The 19536-nt window shown below is 38.4% G+C and overlaps 1 protein-coding gene and 2 long non-coding RNA genes across 4 annotated transcripts in view; all 3 read left to right on the top strand.

The window, feature by feature from the left end:
* The first annotated feature begins 6752 nt into the window (after positions 1–6752).
* Positions 6753–7816, top strand: LOC126875531 (uncharacterized). The gene is made up of 3 exons (XR_007693528.1): positions 6753–6913; positions 7280–7378; positions 7489–7816. It is a non-coding gene; the product is annotated as an uncharacterized LOC126875531 (long non-coding RNA).
* A 96-nt stretch (positions 7817–7912) lies between these two features.
* LOC126875539 (uncharacterized) lies at positions 7913–9488 on the top strand. 2 transcript variants are annotated; one of them, XR_007693538.1, is made up of 4 exons: positions 7913–8068; positions 8527–8645; positions 9018–9063; positions 9138–9488. It is a non-coding gene; the product is annotated as an uncharacterized LOC126875539 (long non-coding RNA). The 2 variants fall into 2 exon arrangements; XR_007693539.1 differs by lacking the exon at positions 9018–9063 and having other exon boundaries at positions 7915–8068.
* Positions 9489–18570: 9082 nt separating this feature from the next.
* LOC126875504 (uncharacterized) overlaps positions 18571–19536 on the top strand; it is a 258579-nt gene continuing 257613 nt past the window's right edge. The window contains exon 1 of the mRNA XM_050638482.1: positions 18571–18943. The gene's annotated coding sequence lies outside the window, so the exon portion shown is untranslated. The remainder of the gene's footprint in view (positions 18944–19536) is intronic.

Below are 19536 nucleotides of genomic sequence, written 5' to 3' on the forward strand. Positions count from 1 at the left end.
CGAATGATGGTGGACGTTCGGAAATTTTTAAAACCAAACACTCGATACTCAGGTTCGACAGACAGAGTCGCAACGCGAACACTTTGATTTTCGAATAGTTATTCGACGCTTGGATTTTCGAACTTAATTAGCTTTACACAATTTTAACGGGCAGAATGATAACGTGCACGGCTAGTACTAACTTTATACTCGATTTTGACTGAGAGTCGACGTAGACGTACCGACTTTCGGATGAAGAAAGAACGCCGTTCTGGTTACTACCCGTTATTTATATTTACTTAATTGTCACGTGATAGATTATCGTAATATCTTTACCTGACAAATTATGAATATTATAACTGCTTACTTTCGTGGATTGTGCTGAAATTTCGTCTTCTTGGTTGTCTCATATTTTTGGGACACGTGGAGTCTGCTGAAGTATCGTCTTCTTGATTGTCTTATGTTTCGTTTGGTGTTAGTGACATGCGGTGTACGTGATAAAATGTAGATATCGCAGTAGCTCATATTTTGTTGATGTTGCGTCTGCGGTCCTTCCCTACTGATGCCAGTGGAACGCGCGTGGCAGCTTGTCCTTGCTGAGGTTGCATTTGTGATGTGTCTAGTAATTTCTTTGCTGGTGTGAATGGAACGTACAAGGCACATGGCAACTTAGTGTTTTGCCGAGTCTTTGCACGTGTGGGACGCCGTACTATCTTCCCCCAAAAAACCATTAAAAATAACACGTCACTTCATAAGGGATGGTGTGAAGTGGCAGTTCGTAACAGTTGTTAATTGTTTGGCGAGTTCGTTTTACTTGGCGAGTTTACTTTGCTTAGTGAGTTTTTAGGTTAGTTTTCCTTTTTATGTAATAATTCACAGTAATGAGTGGTTTCGATTGTTCAATATTTTGTATGTTTGGTAGTGTCAATTTTCTTTACTGCATTTCCATGTTTTCTTTTTATGAATGCAGGTTATGTTAGATCATGGATACTGATGTATCTGAAGTATGTATTATTTTGATTTGTTTTGACTTCATCCTGTTTCATATTGTTGTTCATTTCCTTAAACTTGTGTGTTTTATTTTAGTGTGAGAGGAAGAAAAGAAATAGAGGGAGGCGTAGACCATTCATACCTCCTTTGAAACGTTCAAGAAAACCTGGACGTCGTGGCGGTGCAAAAGGTCGTAGCCGGGTGTTAAAGAGGTTGGGGAAATCATTTTCTACGGAGGGTAGCAATAGTGTGGCTCCAACCCTATTGTTGAGTCTTGAGGATCCTTCCGTTGTTGACCTAACTTTCTCCGATGAGGACACCCTTGAGTTGCCGCCAGGTTCTTCTATGGTCGAAGTGGTCGATACAGATACCTGTGCGAAGGTTCGTTTTCCAGAGGAGATCCCTGATCAAGTGTTGAAGGCTTATCTATGCCACCATTCCTCAGGTCAGGGTGGTACTTGCCCGGACGTACTCTCATGGTGTTTAGATAGGTTTCGTGAGATGTATCTGGATGCTCCGTGTGTGACTTCTGAGTTTATTTAATAACAGTGCTTTATATGTCTACGTGTATTTTGAACAGGTGTTGTTTTATTAGAGTGATTTTATTTATATGTAATTTTTTATAAGGTGTATTTTATTTGTTATTTTCCTCCCTTGCATTGGCGCGTTGTGAGTAGTGTCAACTCTGGATGGTGGTTTGTGCTTCTTGATTGTTACTTTGGTAAATTATAGTTATGTAGATTTTGATTTTTATTTCCATTGCCTCCGCTGTTTAGATTGATTTACTGTTGTAGGTTTTGGTAATTTTGGTATTAGCGTTGGATAATGGATTGGAGGCATCGTCGTCAGAGATTCCCACGCGGACTGTCCTAGTGTGCATCCTATTTGTTTTCTTGTATTTAATTTAATTTTTTCCTTTTTGGTTTATCTTTATTCGTTGCATATGGTGTTTCAGTGCAAGAAGAAGAAGTGTTGTCAAGAATCCGTGAGTAGCCCCAGAAGACGCAGTCATCGTGTGTGGGCAGGAACGAAGAGTCGAGTTTACTGAGGATGGCATGTGACATTTGTGTTGTGTTTTGTTGTGTACAATATGTATTTATATGTCGGAGATGAAAGGAAAACCGGAGCCTTTCCTTTGCAATTTTGAGGAAGCCTTCTAATGCTTTAGCCTAGATTTTATCATAACTGTAATTAAGCAATTGTCATTTGTAATTGTTTGATATTTGTGAAAGCGAAAGTGGGTTCGAGGTGACAACTGGTCGCCGAACGTAGCCACGGTCACGGGATAAACGTTTTGCCTGACGAAGGTGTGGATCGGTTGTATTATTCTCCCTAGAAATCACATAGAATTGTACTTTGGAGATGTCGATATAATGGGACACACGTTGTATTAGGAATCAATCTCCAGACAGAAACTGCCTAGTAACGGCGTTTGGATCTTTCTCGATGTTTCCAAAGAGTATACAACAAACTTTTGACAGAAATTGCCTAGCAACATCGATTGGAACCTTCTCGATGTCTCCAGCGAGCATATAACAAACAAATGCAGTCGTATAGCGAAAAAGATTTTCATCAGAGATATTCATTCGTGTGATCGCCTTGGAAAGTGATACATCGAGCAATTTACCGAGTGTCTCAGCAATCGTATTTTTGTGTTTAAAATCATTCTACGCATAGTAAAGAGTTATCCTGTTGACCGTGGATTCGTTTGAACCCCAGAACATTGTTAATAGCGTTAATTAAATTCATTATTCGTAAAACCTATCAATCGTTAATCTCATTATTCGTTAAACTTATTATTCTTTAATCTAATTATTAGTTAAACTTATCGTTTGTTAATCTTATCATTTATAAAACTCATTATTCATAATATTTTTGTAAAATCTTGTTTATTCGCGTAAATATATTCTCTGTTTCGTAAAACAATGGCTAATTCAAACGAAGAATCATTACGCGCCTCAAATCCTAATGATAACCCGACACATATATATCTTGTATTGTGACAACATAGTATTGAAGGTTTTATTTCTAGATTATTGTGTATTTAATGTGTTTTTACATATTTGTGTTTGATGGTAGAATTTCTGTACGCAATTCTTCAAGTCGTTGCGGTGTTAATTATTTTGAACGTTTGGTCTATTGACAGGTTGTTGCTTAGTCCCAAGTGTTGCGTTGTGTGTTCTATTTCTTTTGTATTCGTTTAGATTATTAGTAGTAGTTTAGTTTAGAATATAGATTATTTATATATATATTTATATATAAACATGCATGTTTCGTAATGTAGTTCTTATTTTATAACTCTTTACCGGAATGTTGGCTAGTTTTAAGTATGTATCTTAGATTACTAATTTGATTTAATAATGTAGAATGCGCACACATATATGTATATTTCTGACAATGTAACCTTTATTTCTTTAATAATACAATATTGTATGTTTTATGTATTCGTTAGACTATTAGTTCTTTGATTTCATATATACATATATTTCATAAATTGATAATATTGGATTTGTTGCATAGTATTGGAAGTACTGTCTCTAATATTTACTACGTTATTACATGTTTGGCATATATGTTTATACTTATATGTAACTCTCCAAGTTGTTGCGGCGTTGATTAAAATATATTTATATATATATATATATGTCGGGTTTACATTAGAATTAGGGTTAGGGGCGTGAAACGAATCTTCGTTTGGGTTACACGTTGTCGTTATGCAATAGAGAAGATATTGACTAGTGCAAATACGATCATTATAGAACCGGACAAGTAACCGTGGTAGTTAGGCACTCGAGAAACTAATGACAATGATCCTAGGTTCAATAACGAATCCGCGGTCGACGGGATGATAGATGAACGTACTCACAAAATCTAAGTCGGATGCATGATATTCACTGGTCGTAAAGGGTTACTCCTTTCATCAGTGAGATCGCGAACGAGAATGCCTTTCCCGTCCCGATGATGCCACAGAGGAAAACTATAATGGGGTGTGTCTAAGGATACGAGATCATCGGATTCGTTGAGAAAAGCCTTCGTTCAGAAAGTAAGGGAAATTGACGTTGCTGCTAATTGGTCAATCTCCATATCGGCGGTTAGAAAAAGATGCTAGCCGCCTTCGAGGGAAAGTTGCTAGTGGGAGACGCCGCTCGTTGAAAAATATGTCTCCCCTATCTTCCCGTAGTTGGGACAAAGACTGTTTGTCTGTTTGAAGGACTTTAGTTAACTAAACCTTAAGATTTATAACGGGCCCTCGGGCTAGCCGAACATGTACTGCGGAGACGCATCGACATCTGGCAATCATCTTACTCGAAGAATAGGGTCTGCGTGTGGCGAGCCACGGGACAGAAACCGTTGGAATGTTTACTGTCGCGTGTCGCCACGAATATTTCCTTTAAGGAGAGCTATAGAATTACTCCATACCTTTGTTAGACAAAGCGTTCATCCCGCGACCGCGGCTACGTTCGGCGACTGACTGTCGCCTCGAGCCCAAGCTCACTATCACAACTCTCGAACAATTACAATCGGATTGAATAACTACAATTGTTCAATTACAGCTATAGTAGACTCTAGGTTACAATGTTGCGGGATTATCCAAAATTCCAAAGGCTCCGGTGTTCTTTCATCTCCGACATATACATATATTCCTGGCGTTTCAACTATTTCCCTTTTTGTAGTTATTTTTATTTCCTGGTTTGTTTGTTTGGTTCGTGACTCGTTCATTCCATTAGTTGATTCTATTTATTTTATTTTATACTGGTTGGGTTTATATTATACTGAACCATAGGTTTTCAAATTGCAAGTCGGTTATTGGTAGGTTTATTTAGAATTGTGTGTATATGTATTTTGTTTATTGGTTGGATCTATTAGTCGCCCTCATTTGTTAATCCTTCATTTCGTTTCGTAGTGCCGTGTGTTCGTTTGTGCATTCAAATCCTTATTCGCGCGTTTTGTATAGAGTGGTTTTCTTTTTCTTGTTACGGCACGTGCGGAGCGCGGGACGTGACACCTCCGCCCTTGGAATTGAAATTTCCAGAGGAAATTTGACTGATGGTGTCTCTGAGTTCGCTCAAGGCGGATGTAGATGTCGTTGGTTGTTGAGTAACTACCGGTGTTATCGATATCCCTTGAAGTTGTGCTGTTTTATCATCTTTTTTTTTGTCTTCTTTTGAGGTATATTAGCAGATGGATGACTGCGCCGCATATTGCTCCTAATAGGGCGATTCCACATCCGCAAGTTTCGCGTAGCTGGTATCCGTGTATGGCTATATCTATTATCGTCTTAATTAGTTTAAATATTACGAGTATTCCAAATATTTCTGCACTGACAGTTCCAAATTCCATGAAACCAATCCATAAGCTTGATACGGTATTTTTCGCTATTGTCGTTAATGTGTTTTCGTCCATCATTCCCAGGATGTTTACTGTTCCAGGGACGATTGTTTTTCCTGTCGCTCCTCTGGCCAATGTGTTCAAGAGTGCAGTTTTTTCTGCCGGGAACATGACGTGGTCCCGTAGTGCGTCCAGGTCCTTTTGGGTATATATTCCGCTCGTGGCCAATGACGATGGTGCTGAATATCGCCACGTTTGGCGCACGTCCGGGCGGAGTTCCTGTGGTGCGATTGTTTCCATGGGTTTTGGTACGAATTTGTGCCAGAGTCCGTCGATATTGTATAGCGTAGGTAGTACTGCGCTACATTCTCTATGGTTTCCGTGTTGCGTTAGGATGTGTGTTTTTGGCGTTAGAAATGCGGTGCGATTCCCTTGCCAAACGGGTAGCTCCGAGTAGCATTCTGTTGTATGTCGTATCTTTACTTGTACCGGAATGCATTTGACTATACGGACCGCTTCTCCTGCGATCAGAGCCATGTGTCCTGGGGTTTTGGTTATGGTGTATGCAAATTCGTCGGGCAGTAAGATTGCTAAGCTTAAAGCATTCTCTATTAGTTTCTTCTGTGTGGTGCATCTTTGTGTCAGTATATTATGGTATAATGTTGTCATTTGTCGTTTAATATGTTTCTCTACGTAAATGAATTTTGAGTTGACGTATGCGAATATGTCCAAGTTTTCGACTGCTGTCTTTCTTTTGGAGATGAACGTATTTCCTCTTGTTGTTTCTAATAGGAACAATTTGGGGTGTTCGGTGGATAGTAGGGTATATCCACACAGTGGCTGTTCTCCGGTTTTAGTCAGTGCAAATGTTACTTCCTGCGTTGTTAGTGCGTAAACTGGTTGTGCTGATTCTCTGTTGGTTTTTATTTCCTGGATCCTTGTAGCAATTCCTTCATATAGTACATCGTACTGATCAAATTTGCATGGTGAGGGTGGTTGTGGTTGCCAATAAGTGTATCCATCTTCAGCGTCTAGACAGTTTCCTTCGCTAAAGGTACATACCGTTCCTGATTTCAGTAGAATTTTGTTCGCCTCGATCCGTACTGGCACGACTGTTGTTTTTAAACTTATCCTCACTGTTGCTTGTACGACGACCTTTTCCCAGCTCCCGTATGGGTCTACATACTGTGTTCCCTGGCAGCTGCCGTCGTCTGTTAGCTTGCCGGCTAGGACAAGCGTCCTTGTTTCTGTTGCATTATCCTTTAGACCAACTATAAGGTTTTGTGGTCCGAGTGAAAACGTGCCGTCTTGGTGCATCCTTGCACATTGTTGGGCGGTTGTTTCATGGAGGTATTCGGCGAATCCGTTATGCACTGCCGACGTGTGAGAATGCATGCCGCAGTAATATACAATTCGAGTTATTTGCACCTTGCATTGCCTTACGTTAGTAAATTCAAATTCTGAGAGTTGAAGTAATTGTATATAAATATCTTGGGTTTCAGTCAATGTAGGCTGTATGCTGCAATCCCCGATGAAGTTTAGAGAGATAGTGGTAACATTGAGGTGGTTGCCGTTGCAGTCATATCCTACCCGGCCGTATGTTATTTTGATGAGGGTGAGTATGATGACTAGGTGGTTCATCTTCCTATCAACAATTTATTAAATTGTTTCTTACTCTCGAGTTTATTAGAAATAAGAATAACCTTTTATTATTATTATTAATTTATATATATAAAAAGTTTATATTTATATATTTTTTTTCTCTCCCCTTTTTTTTTTTTTTTTTTTTTTTTTATTACAATTATAGCTTGTCTTTGAATATATATATATATGTGCGTATAATGGTAAATATAACAACTTATTTTACGAATCACTTGGATTATCAATAGATATTGCCTACTTTACAACATGCGTGTATATATATATTGGTAAACGTTAAGTGAAAGTTATGTGCATAGTTATAAATGTCATTTGTTTACAGGTGGATAGCATCAGTGTTTGGTCTTGTGCGTAGCATACAAGTACTTCATAGTTCTACGGCGCGGATCACTGTTCCTTGAACTAAAAAGTTTCTTTCAAGGTGAGTTAGATTAGTGTAAATGATCATGCATTGGAGGCATGATATAGCGGGTTGTAGGTCCGCTAGGTTTATATCACACATGCGACAGTATGATATTCGTGTTCTTGCAGGTACTCCGCATATGAAATGAGTGGGTGGGTCGTCACATAGGTCCTGGTCATCTGGATCTAAGTTATCGAAACAGTCTTGACAAAGATGACCGTTATCTAAATGGTAGACAGAACGTATCAACCGAACACAGAGGCAAGACTGGACATCCTCCGTCGCTTCCAGATCGAATGCGGGTACAAGCCCGTCTGAGTCTTCTATGTTAGGGTTGATGAACTCGCCACCTGTTCTGTACATACATATGAGAACAGTTAATATATGTATTTTATAAATTTTATAAGTTTTGTTCGGACCTATCCTGTATGTGTATAATATAATATGTTATGGTTATGTTAGTTGTTATTTATTATATATATTTTCCTTAACTCTCTCCCCTCTTTCTTCTCTTTCCTTTTTATTATTTTTTTTTTATTATATATTTTTTGTTCAGTACCTAGTATCGCCATTATAATGCTGTATTACATTGTATTGGCTATTATATGTATTGGGGTGCGTATGTGTGGGGTGCGCGTGACGAGTTTTCAACATGGTCGCTTGCGTGTATCGTTTGTTTAATGTCGACAATAGCGTGTTGTTGAAATAGTGAATTTGTTATTATAATTTATTTTATAGTGTTTCTGTAATATTGTTTTGTGTTTCATGATATTGTGTGTGTCAATACCGTGTGTTACTTAAATGTGATAGCATGGATTGTGTTGTTACCGAATTTCAATAGTCATTGTTTTGATTATACACGACTTGCATTTATATAAGTCTTGTTTAATTTAGTTAATGTTTTTTGTGTATTGTGTTACCAGATATTTTGTATAGCGTAACTTTATTCTTTTGCACCGAGTTCAGTCATGTTGTTAATATTTAGTTAGTCTATCCTGATTAATTTCTAACCTATTCCTGTGTTTATTAACCTTTCTTATTTTTCCTATTAATTTATTATTGCATGTAATTGCTATTTGCTATTATTTTGTGCATGATATGAGTTAGTTCCCTTATTAGTGATTAAAATCTACTTGTTAGATTAATATTGTCTTTTAATTCTTCAGGTTCTACTCTTTCGATGCCCCATCACCTAGAGCATTCCCACAACATCACCTGATTCTTGGATATGTCTTAAATACTTACTACGGTTGTCTTCAATCGTCTTATATCTGTGGCCATAAAGGTACTGTTTAGTTTATTTAATTTAATATGTGTATAATGCATTGTGCATGCGACCGCTATTGTGCATTACAAAATTCGCTTCTACATGTTAGATATAATAATATAACAATACTACGTAGATTAATACATAATAAAATATCCTTTTACTTTCAATTAATCTATCTTAATTATTTTCTAACCTCTTTCTACACTTATCAGCTACCTTATTTCTTCTTGTTAATCTGCAAAATTCATGCATGTACACTTCCTTGTATGGTGATTAATTGTTCACGAGGTAAGTAGCACCTTCACTGTTTTGGTCACTCGTTGAACTAACACGTTTTACATTCAAACAGTAATTGGAGCACTCGTAATAAACTTCTTTTCTTTTCAGGTTTACGCTATCTGTGTTGTTCGACGAACAGCGCCATGCTTCCACAGTACTGTTATAACGTTTAGTAATGTTGTATTTTGCATTAAGGCAATTGAAGTTAATTTGTTCATTTATTTTCAGCTGGCTGTCGTACATGGTGTTCCGCAAACAGAGATCCATAACCTATTTTGCACGTAAACCTTCTTGTGTGATGATTACTTGTTCACAAGGTAACTTTCACTTCCACTCTTTTAATTATTTATTGAATCAACACGTTGTATATTCAAACAATAATTGGAGTACACATAATAATTTTCCCCTTTTTTTTTTCTTTTAGGTTTTCGCTATCTGTATTATTCGACGAACGGTGTCGCACTTCCTTTTAATTTATCCACAATATAGTTAATAACACTTGGTAACCTTGTATTTTGCACTGAGACAATTGAAACTAATTTATTCACTTATTTTAGGTAGCTGTCATACATTATGTTCCACGAACAACGATCCATAACCTGTACTTGCACGTACACTTCCTTATTTGTTGATCACTTGTTCTTAAGGTAACTTTCATTTTCACTCATTTAGTTATTTATTAAATCAACATGTTTTATATTTGAACAATAATTAGAGTACACATAATAATTTTTTCCTTTTCTTTTAAGTGTTCGATATCTGTATCGATGAACAGCACTACAACATACACTACTGCACTACGTTGCCCACTGAAATCACTTTACTCATTGCTTATTTCGGTTATGCGCTAGTTTTAGTTTGTTTAAGTGCACCGTTCGCGGAATCCCTTTTACTTCAATCTTGACGTTTTGGTTCTGCAAGATTTCTAGCACTTTATATGGTCCAGTATATTGGTCGGAGAATTTTCCTTTACTGGGTTCTTTTAGTAAATATATCGAATCTCCTACCTTAAAATCCTGGGGGTTGATTCGTCAGTCGTAATATTCTTTTGATCTTAGTTTGGATTTTATTAAATTTTCTCTTGCCATTCGTTGTACGGTGTTAATTTTATCGAACAGGTCTTCGAGATATTCTGCGTATGTCGGTTCTAAGTTCTCTTCGATTATCACTTCACCTGTAGGTTCTCTGGCTAAATGTCCAAAAACTAATTCGTGCGGGGAGAATTTCGTTCCTTCGTGTACAGAGGTATTATAGGAAAACATAGCTAACTCTACCCATTCGTCCCAATTTCTGGAATTTTCAATATATAGTTTGAGATATTCAATTAGTACGTGGTGAGATCTTTCAATTGAACCGTTACTTTGTGGGTGATATGCCGTCGTGGTATATTGTTTGATGCGGAATCTCTTTGCTACTTTCTTCATTAGTGAGGATGTAAAGTTCGTTCCTTGATCAGTGAGAATAGCCCTCGGTGATCCGAAACGACAAATAAATCGCTTTACAAAAGCGTCCGCTATCTCGGCTGAAGAGATTCCTCCTAGTGGAATCCCAATTGAGTATTTTGTTAATAAGTCTTGGATGGTTAATATATATTCGTTTCCCTTTTGAGTTTTTGGTAATGGACCTACAATATCCATACTAATCTTGTCGAACGCTTTACCTGGTGTGTCTGTAAGTACCATTGGTTGCTTTGCTTTTATTCTTGTGAGTTTCTTCAATTGACATTCCTTACATGTTCTTACGTAATCTTGAATTTCCTTTTTCATGTTTTCCCAATAGTAGTCGTATTCTTTGATAAGTTTTTGTTATTCCTTTGTGTCCTGTTACACTTGATTCATGTTTTTCTCGTATTATGTTGTTCCGCGCTTCCACAGGCGGGGTAATTACTTCCCCAGTGCAAATGGTGATGGTTAAGGTTTTTCCCATAAATATTTCCTTTAATTTTCTGATTGTATATCGCCAGGGTATTTCCTCCAAGTTTCCTTTGCTAATGCTAAAGGAAGTTACCTGTTTTTCATTTACTACATCTAGTAGAGATCTTAGCGAATTTAATAAATTTTCTGGCGTTATTGGAATATTTCTATTTTCCTTTATCGGTAGGGATACGATGTATTTCCCGAAATCGTAATTCAATCTTGCTTTTTCCAACATTAAATCTTCATAACGAGGCAATTTCCCCGTCTCCTTGATTTCGAAGGCTCCTTTATCTATCGGATTGCCATGTACATCTATGAATATTACTTTATGGTCATTTACTCTCGTAATTGAGTCTCGGGTTTCTGAAATTTTTAGTTCCGCAATTATCGTAGGTCTCGTGTCCTTTTCTCGTTGTTGAATTAGTTCTGGAATTACAGTGGAGGGCTCTTCTTCGCTTGTTGTATCCGTGTCTTCTTTTTCTCGATTGGTTATTCCTCTATTTGTGCTTACATCGAGCTCTGCGAATGCTTGGTCAAAATATTTTATGGGGGTTTCTTATATTGTAAGATGTTTTCGGGTAAAAACTTTTCCTTGTTTTGTAGGATCAGTGGATTAAGGCAAGATGCGTGGTTTAGCTTCGAATATGGGAATGTCTTCCGTTGACGTATATTCCTCTCTCTTTCTGATTGGTAGACAAACTTCCGGAGGATTCCTAGATAATGCGTCTCCGTTTGCGTTCGCCCTGCCTTCTTTGTATGCAATATCAAATTCAAAGTCCGATAACTTTAATTTCCATTTCCAAATTCTCGAAGTAGGGTCCTTGATAGAATGCATCCACACTAAAGGTTCATGATCGGTTACGATAGTAAACTTTTTTCCGTAAAGATACGGTCGGAAGTGCATTGCGCTGTAAACAATTGCCAGACACTCTTTTTCTATGGTAGAGTAGTTTTTTTCGGCGGAATTTAATAGTCTTGAGGCATATGCAATCGGTAAGTCCTTTCCGATTGGCCCTTGACTCAGTACACCGCTTATTGCACCGCTTATACACCGCTGATGCGTCTGTAGTAAGGTTAAAAGGTTTAGAAAAGTCTGGATATTGTAGAATGGGTTTTGTCATTAGCGCTGTCTTTAAATTATCGAATGCATTTTCTTGATTTTCTGTCCATTTAAAGGGAGTGTCTTTCTTTAATAGTTGTGTCAATGGTTTTGCGACGTTGGAGAAATCGGGTATAAATCTTCTGTAGTATCCTGCTAGTCCCAGAAATTGTTTGATATTTTTCACCCTTTTTGGTCGTGGAAATTTTGATACGGCTTCGATTTTCTTTGGGTCGGGTTTCACGCCATCCTCACTAATTATATGTCCTAGATAATTCACCTCGTGTCGTAAAAATTCGCACTTATCAGGCTGTAATCGTAATTTAGCTTTCCTCAGTCTTTCCATTAACTTATTAAATTTAATTTCGTGTTCTTGAAGAGACCTCGAATAAATCACTATGTCATCCAGATAGACGAATAGTTCTATTCCTTGCAGACCAGATAACACTGAGTTCATCAAACGTTGCAATGTTGCTGGGGCATTTTTTAATCCAAAGGGCATTCTTTTGAATTGAAAAGGTCCGTACGGTGTCGAAAATGCAGTTTTGTGGGCATCTTCTTGTGACATACGGATCTGGTGAAAGCCCGATGCTAAGTCAAACGTGGAAAAATATTTTGCACTTCCTAATTGATCCAATATTTCTGTAATGTTGGGTAGTGGGAAAGCATCGCCGATCGTTTTATCGTTCAACTTTCTATAATCGATAACTAATCTCCAGCGTTTATTTCCTTGTGAACCGGTTTTTTTTGGGTACAATCCATAACGGGGAGCTATATGGAGATATTGATGGTTCCACTACGTCCGTATCTAGTAATTCTTAAATTTGTCGATTTATCTCTTCTCAATGTACTAGTGGATATTGATACTGTTTAGTATTAATTGGTACATTATTCGTTGTAATTATTCTATGCTCCAAAACTTCAGTTGCTTCCAATGTATCTCCTGAAATATGAAACCTATCTTGATTATTACGAATCAACTTTTTAACATTTTCCTTTTCTTCTTCGTTCAAGTGTTCGAGTCGTAGTAACTCAATTATTTTATCGTATCTACTTTCCTTCGATTTTAAAACTGTATTACACGCTGTCCTAGGAAGCGGGCAGGAGTTTTCGAATTCCTTAATTACCATTGTTGGTGTTGTAAATTCGTAATTTCTTGAAGTAGTATTTATTATTCTTATGTAACCTTTTCCTTTATGATTCCTCACAACTGCATTACCAAAATAAATTCCTTTGATCGGCTCGATTCTGGGAATAAATCCCTCTTTTATCTCTGGATTTGCGATATTAATTAAACACGTTACTGAACTTCGCTTCGGTATAATTATTTTTTCTTTAGTATCGAAGGGAATATAAATATTTCCCCATTTGATATGTTTTCCCTCATAATCTAAACGAGCCTTACAACCTGCAAAAAATTCGGATCCTAGGATTCCGTCTTGATCGATTAGCAATGAATCATCGACTATGATGAAAACCAACCGGATGGCCCGCAACCTGTATTACCGTCTGCCCTAGGGAGACCAGGCTCGTTGCCGTAATTCCTCGCACTTCGATTGATTCCTTTTCGTCGATGATGGCTGAATCGGATAAAGCGGGTTTTTTGATAATATTAATTTCTGATCCAGAGTCTAATAATAAGCTCGTCTTAGTTTTTACATCTGGGGAAACTATTCATGCAGTTGGAGTCGTTGGGGAATCCTTAAATTTTACTGAAATAATTCGGAGAGGTCGCCTTCCGAATCTGAATTCGACTCTCGGTGATTTTCCTTCGCTGGTTGCTTGTGCTTCACTCTTTCCCTTTTGTCTTGAGATTCCGGATTCTCTGTTTGTGACCTCGTTTGGTTGTGGGATGACTCCCCCACAGTATTTAATGGTTGTTCGTTCGACCTTACGGTCGGCATTGCGTTCGCTCTGTCTCTCATTATGGGTGGTGGAGTCGATCTCGCGGGGGTGGTTGCCCTTGTTCTGTTTGGTGCCGTCGGCGCCGGTCTCCTGGTTGCCGCCTGTACTCTTGGGCGATTCGGCGTATCGTTCCTCCCGAAGGACGTGCTTGGTTTCCCGATTGTCTCGAAGCATAGGGTACGATTAATCCAGCATCTACTCGGGCTTTAAATTTGTAACAATCTTTCACTAAATGCCCGGGTTTTTTTACAATAATTACACGTGCTATTTTGTCTTGTAGTATTCGAAAAATTCTGCGAGGGAGGTACCGATCTTCGATCTTGGCGGTTGTTCCTGATATTGTTGTTAGTGTTCGAAGGATGTGCGTTGTCGCGTCTGTAATAGTTCGAGGGTGTCGGTCGTTGGGGTCGCGTTCTATCGGTTATTCGTCTGTTGCTTTGACGGCTTGACGATACGCATCTTCTAAAGTGTGGTACCCTGCTATTTTTACTCGCACATATACTTCGTTCGGAAGTCCTTTAACGAAAGCTTCTCTCGTTTCCCAATCTATGGTATCTTGGATATCGGGGGATATGATGCCGTAGTCGCCTTTTTCTCCGTCCATTATTGCCAATCTAAGATTTCTAACTCGATCCATATAATTTAATATGTCTTCCCCGGGTCGTTGAAATATCGTTCCTAATTCCCCTTTATATTCGTTAAGAGATTTCTTTAGGCCGAATAGATCCTTTAATTTATTTCCGAAATCATTTAGACTCATTAATTCTGTGTCTTTGATGGCGAGGAACGCGTGTCCACGGAGCTTATTTACTAACAATTTTACTAATTGAGGTTCTTGATATCTGGGAATCATATTTCGCGCGCGCTCACAAGCTCTTAAAAAGTGGAATATCGATGGTCGATATCCGTCGAACACTGGCACCGATTCGATCGCGTCTTTTAGCTTAATTGGCTGGGTATGTCCACTCGGCTGGACCGTCTCTTGTTGTGTTTGTTAAGGAAATTCGAGGATTTGGAAATACAAATAATTGACTATATTTCACACACAACAGCTATACATCTATATTCCACTCTGAAGAACGTCTTGCACGCACGCTTGTTGTCAAACAGACTATCCAGAGTCTTCTAACGGCAGTCTTTTGTCTCAACTAAGACCTGGACGCCCTCTGACCCTTACACACACACTCTCATGTACAGTGTAAATGTATCACTTCCATAACAGTGTTGTCGGCGGCGATACGGGTGTTTTAGGTTCCTGTTTTGTTTTAAGTTCGAACATGCCGTTTTGTAGTTCGACGAGTTTTGCACTCATATCGCGAAAGTTCGCATCCCATGCCTTAAGTTTTTCCGACAATGTCAAAACCATTTCTTCGTCCAACGATTCCAATTCAATCGCCATTGTTTCTTAAATATATATTTTATTGACAAGCGTGACAACTTTAATCCTCTGTGGAGCGTATCCCACCGCTGCCACCAAAAATTTAAAATCTCCTCTGTTATGTACTCATTTGTTTAAATCGTTCAAATTTTAAATTTTAATTTTATTGAATTTATTTTCTGTTTGAATTGAGTTTAATCGGAAGGGAAATATTGAAATGATATTATTGTGTATGAAATATTGATTTAGATTTCTGATTAATACGGTAGTTGCTGCCACCAGAAATAGTCTAAGGACTATTTCAAAAAATTTTTTTTTTATTATTACTATTATTATTGTTTCTCTTCAAGTTAAGAATATTAGTGTGTGATGGGTATTGTTCGTCTATAGTGTCTTTGGTAACTAGATTGAATTCCCAGTCTGGAAGAGCCTCTGTAAGTACCTTCTTGGCTGTAGGAAGACAAATCTTTGTACCTTCGTCTGTCGTGTATTTTCAGTAACTACTAGATTGAATTCCCAGTCTGGAAGTGCCTCTGTAAGCACCTTCTTGGCTGTAGAAAAACAGATCTTGTACCTTCGTCTGTCGGGGTTTTGTTACTTCGTAAGTGCTTATCCAATAGTTTACGTTTAATGGGTAGCGTTAACTAACGTTTAATGCAACTGGCAAACGAATTCCACTTTTCGGCTAACCTGCTATGTGCAGGGATACTGGCACGGGAGAGGATTAAAGCTGGGTACAATAAATATTTGTCCTCGTTGAACGGATTTTTATTTGAATGTCGAATTGCTTAGATTGTTACCTATATATATATATATATATGTATATGTCGGAGATGAAAGAACACCGGAGCCTTTGGAACTTTGGATAACCCCGCAACATTGTAACCTAGAGTCTACTATAGCAGTAATTAAACAATTGTAGTTATTTAATCCGATTGTAATTGTTCGACATTGGTGATAGTGAGCTCTGGCTCGAGGCGACAGTCTGTCGCCCAACGTAGCCGCGGCCAAGGGATGAACGCTTTGTCTAACAAAGGTATGGAGTAATCCTATAGCTCTCCTTAAAAGAAATATTCATGGCGACACGCGACAGTAAACATTCCAACGGTTTCTGTCCCGTGGCTCGCCACACGCAGACCCTATTCTTCGAGTAAGACGATTGCCAGATGTCGATGCGTCTCCGCAATACATGTTCAGCTAGCTCGAGGGCCCGTTATAAATCTTAAGATTTAGTCAACTAAAGTCCTTCAAACAGACAAACGGTCTTTGTCCCAACTACGGGAAAATAGGTGAGACCTATTTTTCAACGAGCGGCGTCTCCCACTAGCAACTTTCCCTCGAGGGCGGCTAGCATCTTTTTCTAACCACCGGTATGGAGATTGACCAATTAGCGGCGACGCCAATTTCCCTTACTTTCTGAATGAAGGCTTTTTGACTTAGATTTTGTGTGTACGTTCATCTATCATCCCGTCCACGATTCGTTATTGAACCTAGGATCATTGTCATTAGTTTCTCGAGTACCTAACTACCACGGTTACTTGTCCGGTTCTATAATAATCGTATTTGCACTAGTCAATGTCTTCTCTATTGCATAACGACAACGTGTAACCCAAACGAAGATTCGTCTTACGCCCCTAACCCTAATTCTAATGTAAACTCGACAAATATATATATGTAGATATAGTAAATACTCGAGCTTCTAATCGGATAAGTTTTACAAATGTTTAGTAGGGTAAGATTTATTTGTGTCGATAGGATTAATGGCGAAAGCTAATTTTTACTCGTTCGGGCGATTAACATAATATGTTTATGACAAACGCTATCGTAAGATGTAGGCGATGGTAATCGAGATTGGGAGGAATGCGTCTCGCAATGTTCGGAAATAGGTGAACTCGAGGGCGAAAAACTCGGTGCAGAATCTTCGCGATTTAATTCTAACTCTTCTCGGCGCCTCTTTTCTTCCCTTTTAACTTATGCAGCAATTAATCGTTTGTACCAACGTTCGGCTCGCTTCTTGCGGAGGTGACTTTTATCTTTTCGATTCTTTCTTGTTTTTGTCATCTGATATGATCAAGGTGAAATGAATATCACTCTCTGTGTGCGACTTGTGCGATTTCGCAAGCCTTGCCCAAACACGGGCGATATTTGCCAACGATGGGAGGAGGAATGCGAAAATCGATAAGTGTTTTCGATAATTGAAAACACCGTTAACACAGGTTTAACACAGCGAATAATCAGTTAGATTTAACAATTTAGATAATATAATTCGTTCTTGGCAACTAGTGGAGTCGTAAGCGAAAAATGATTGTTTTAATTGGCAACTGGGTCCACTGTGGGCAATCAGTGTGGCTTCGTAGGCCTCGCCCAAGGATGAGCAATCTGCTAGCGATGGGAAGAGGAAAACGAAAAACCATAGATGTTCTCTGCGTTGAAAACACCGTAATCACTGGTTGATACAGCGAACGATTGTAAACGAAATAGATCGAAGTTTGATAAAGTTGTTTTATTCCAGACAATTTATTAAATCTTGGCCAAGAACGCTTATTTCAATTTTATATCGTGAATTCAAGACATTCGGATGAAATCTACGTAAATTGTGTGCTAGATAGTTTTATCTGTCAACTATAGCTGCCGACGGGTCTTTTTGTTCAGAGACAACTTTGTTCGACTGCAAGTTAAAAGAGAAGAGGATATACAATTTCAAATTTCCTACCTTGATTAGATGTAAAGTCGATCGGCGGTATGTATGGCTTGGTGATGTGTCGAATTTTGACAATTAACTTTGATTCCGCAGATGAAGTGACAATACGAATGCTTAATTCGAATGATGATTTTTTGAAACCATTTTTAATATTCGATTTCGGCGGACAGAGTGACGATGTAAATGATTTGAATTTTGGATGAAGACTCTCGAAACTATTTAACTTTTCTAATATTCGATTTCGACGGATAGAGTGACGATGTGAATGGTCTGAATGTTGAATAAGGACTCCCCTACTCTATGTTATTCCCGCTTATTTATAATATCCTAATTGTCACGTGATGGATCATCTCTATGGGAATCACAGCATTGCTACATGACAAATTAGGAATTTTGTGACTGTCTACTTTCGCGGACTGTGTTGAAGTTTCGTCTTCTTGATTATCTTATTTACGCTATTCCTAATTTCTCATATCCTTGAGACACGTAGATGCTGCTGAAGTTTCGTCTTCTTAATTTCTCATATTTCGTTGGGTATTAGGGACATGCAAGGTGCGTGATAAAATGTCGGTATCGTAGTAGCTCGTATTTTGCTAATGGTGCGTCTGCGATGTTTCCCAGAACGTCCTTACTGATGCCAGTGAAACGTGGCACGGACACCACGGACAGGATGGCACCCAGATGTCTGCATATCCTTGGCGCGCACCCTCAATAGTCTTAAGTGCCCACCAGGGGCCTTGGCATTTTCATAGTTAAGGTCCTTCAGACCAAGCGAGTATTTCCTGTCTTAGATTTCCCTTTACGTTTATTGTCTACCACGTGTTAGCTTAGAAATTTGGTTTTCTCCACATCTGGTATGTTCCGTTGGCAACTTTCTCGCGAGGACGGCTAAAACCCTTCCTGGTCCACTAACCGTCTTATTATCCAATCGGAGACGGTGTCTACTGCCCTCACTTCCTTAACCAAAATTGTCATCAACAAATCCGATAGTCCCGTGTCCTTAGACACACCCACCCCTTGCTTTCCTCAGACACAGTATCGTCAGTAAAACTTCACTTATTCTGTATCCTTAGAATAGTCAACATATCTATATCGGTCTCTACCCTTATAAGTCACGTACTTAATGTATTGTTGTAACTAAGTCTTACATAACGTGGTTGGAGTGAATTGTGATTTATGCTAATTCAGTGCGTGTTACATTGTGATTGGTGAATTCACAATAAAGGTTGATTAAAACAAAGTTAATTGTTGTGTTACGACTCAACTATATTTTATTTTCACCAACCAACCCTAAAAATTACGTGACACAAGCGCGTGCCAACTTTTCCTTGCGGAAGTTGCATCTGCGATGTATCTGATAACTTCCTTGCTGATGCCAGTGAATCGTTCAAGGCGCGTGGCAACTTAGTATTTGCCGAGTCTTCTTATGCGTTAAAATGTCATTTTTCTTTTTATAATAGTAAGCTTAATATATTATTTCATGGTTTGTTTCTCACGGCTGGTTTCTATCAATTTCCAATATTCTTGCGTTACGTTGTATTGATCATTATTTATTCTTTCTTTGTTACTATCTTCCATTTTTATTATCATTAATAAATATTTATTCCTTCGCTGAAAATATGATTTGT

The sequence above is a fragment of the Bombus huntii genome, chromosome 18 (assembly GCF_024542735.1).
Source record: "Bombus huntii isolate Logan2020A chromosome 18, iyBomHunt1.1, whole genome shotgun sequence".
Taxonomy (NCBI): Eukaryota; Metazoa; Arthropoda; class Insecta; order Hymenoptera; family Apidae; genus Bombus; species Bombus huntii.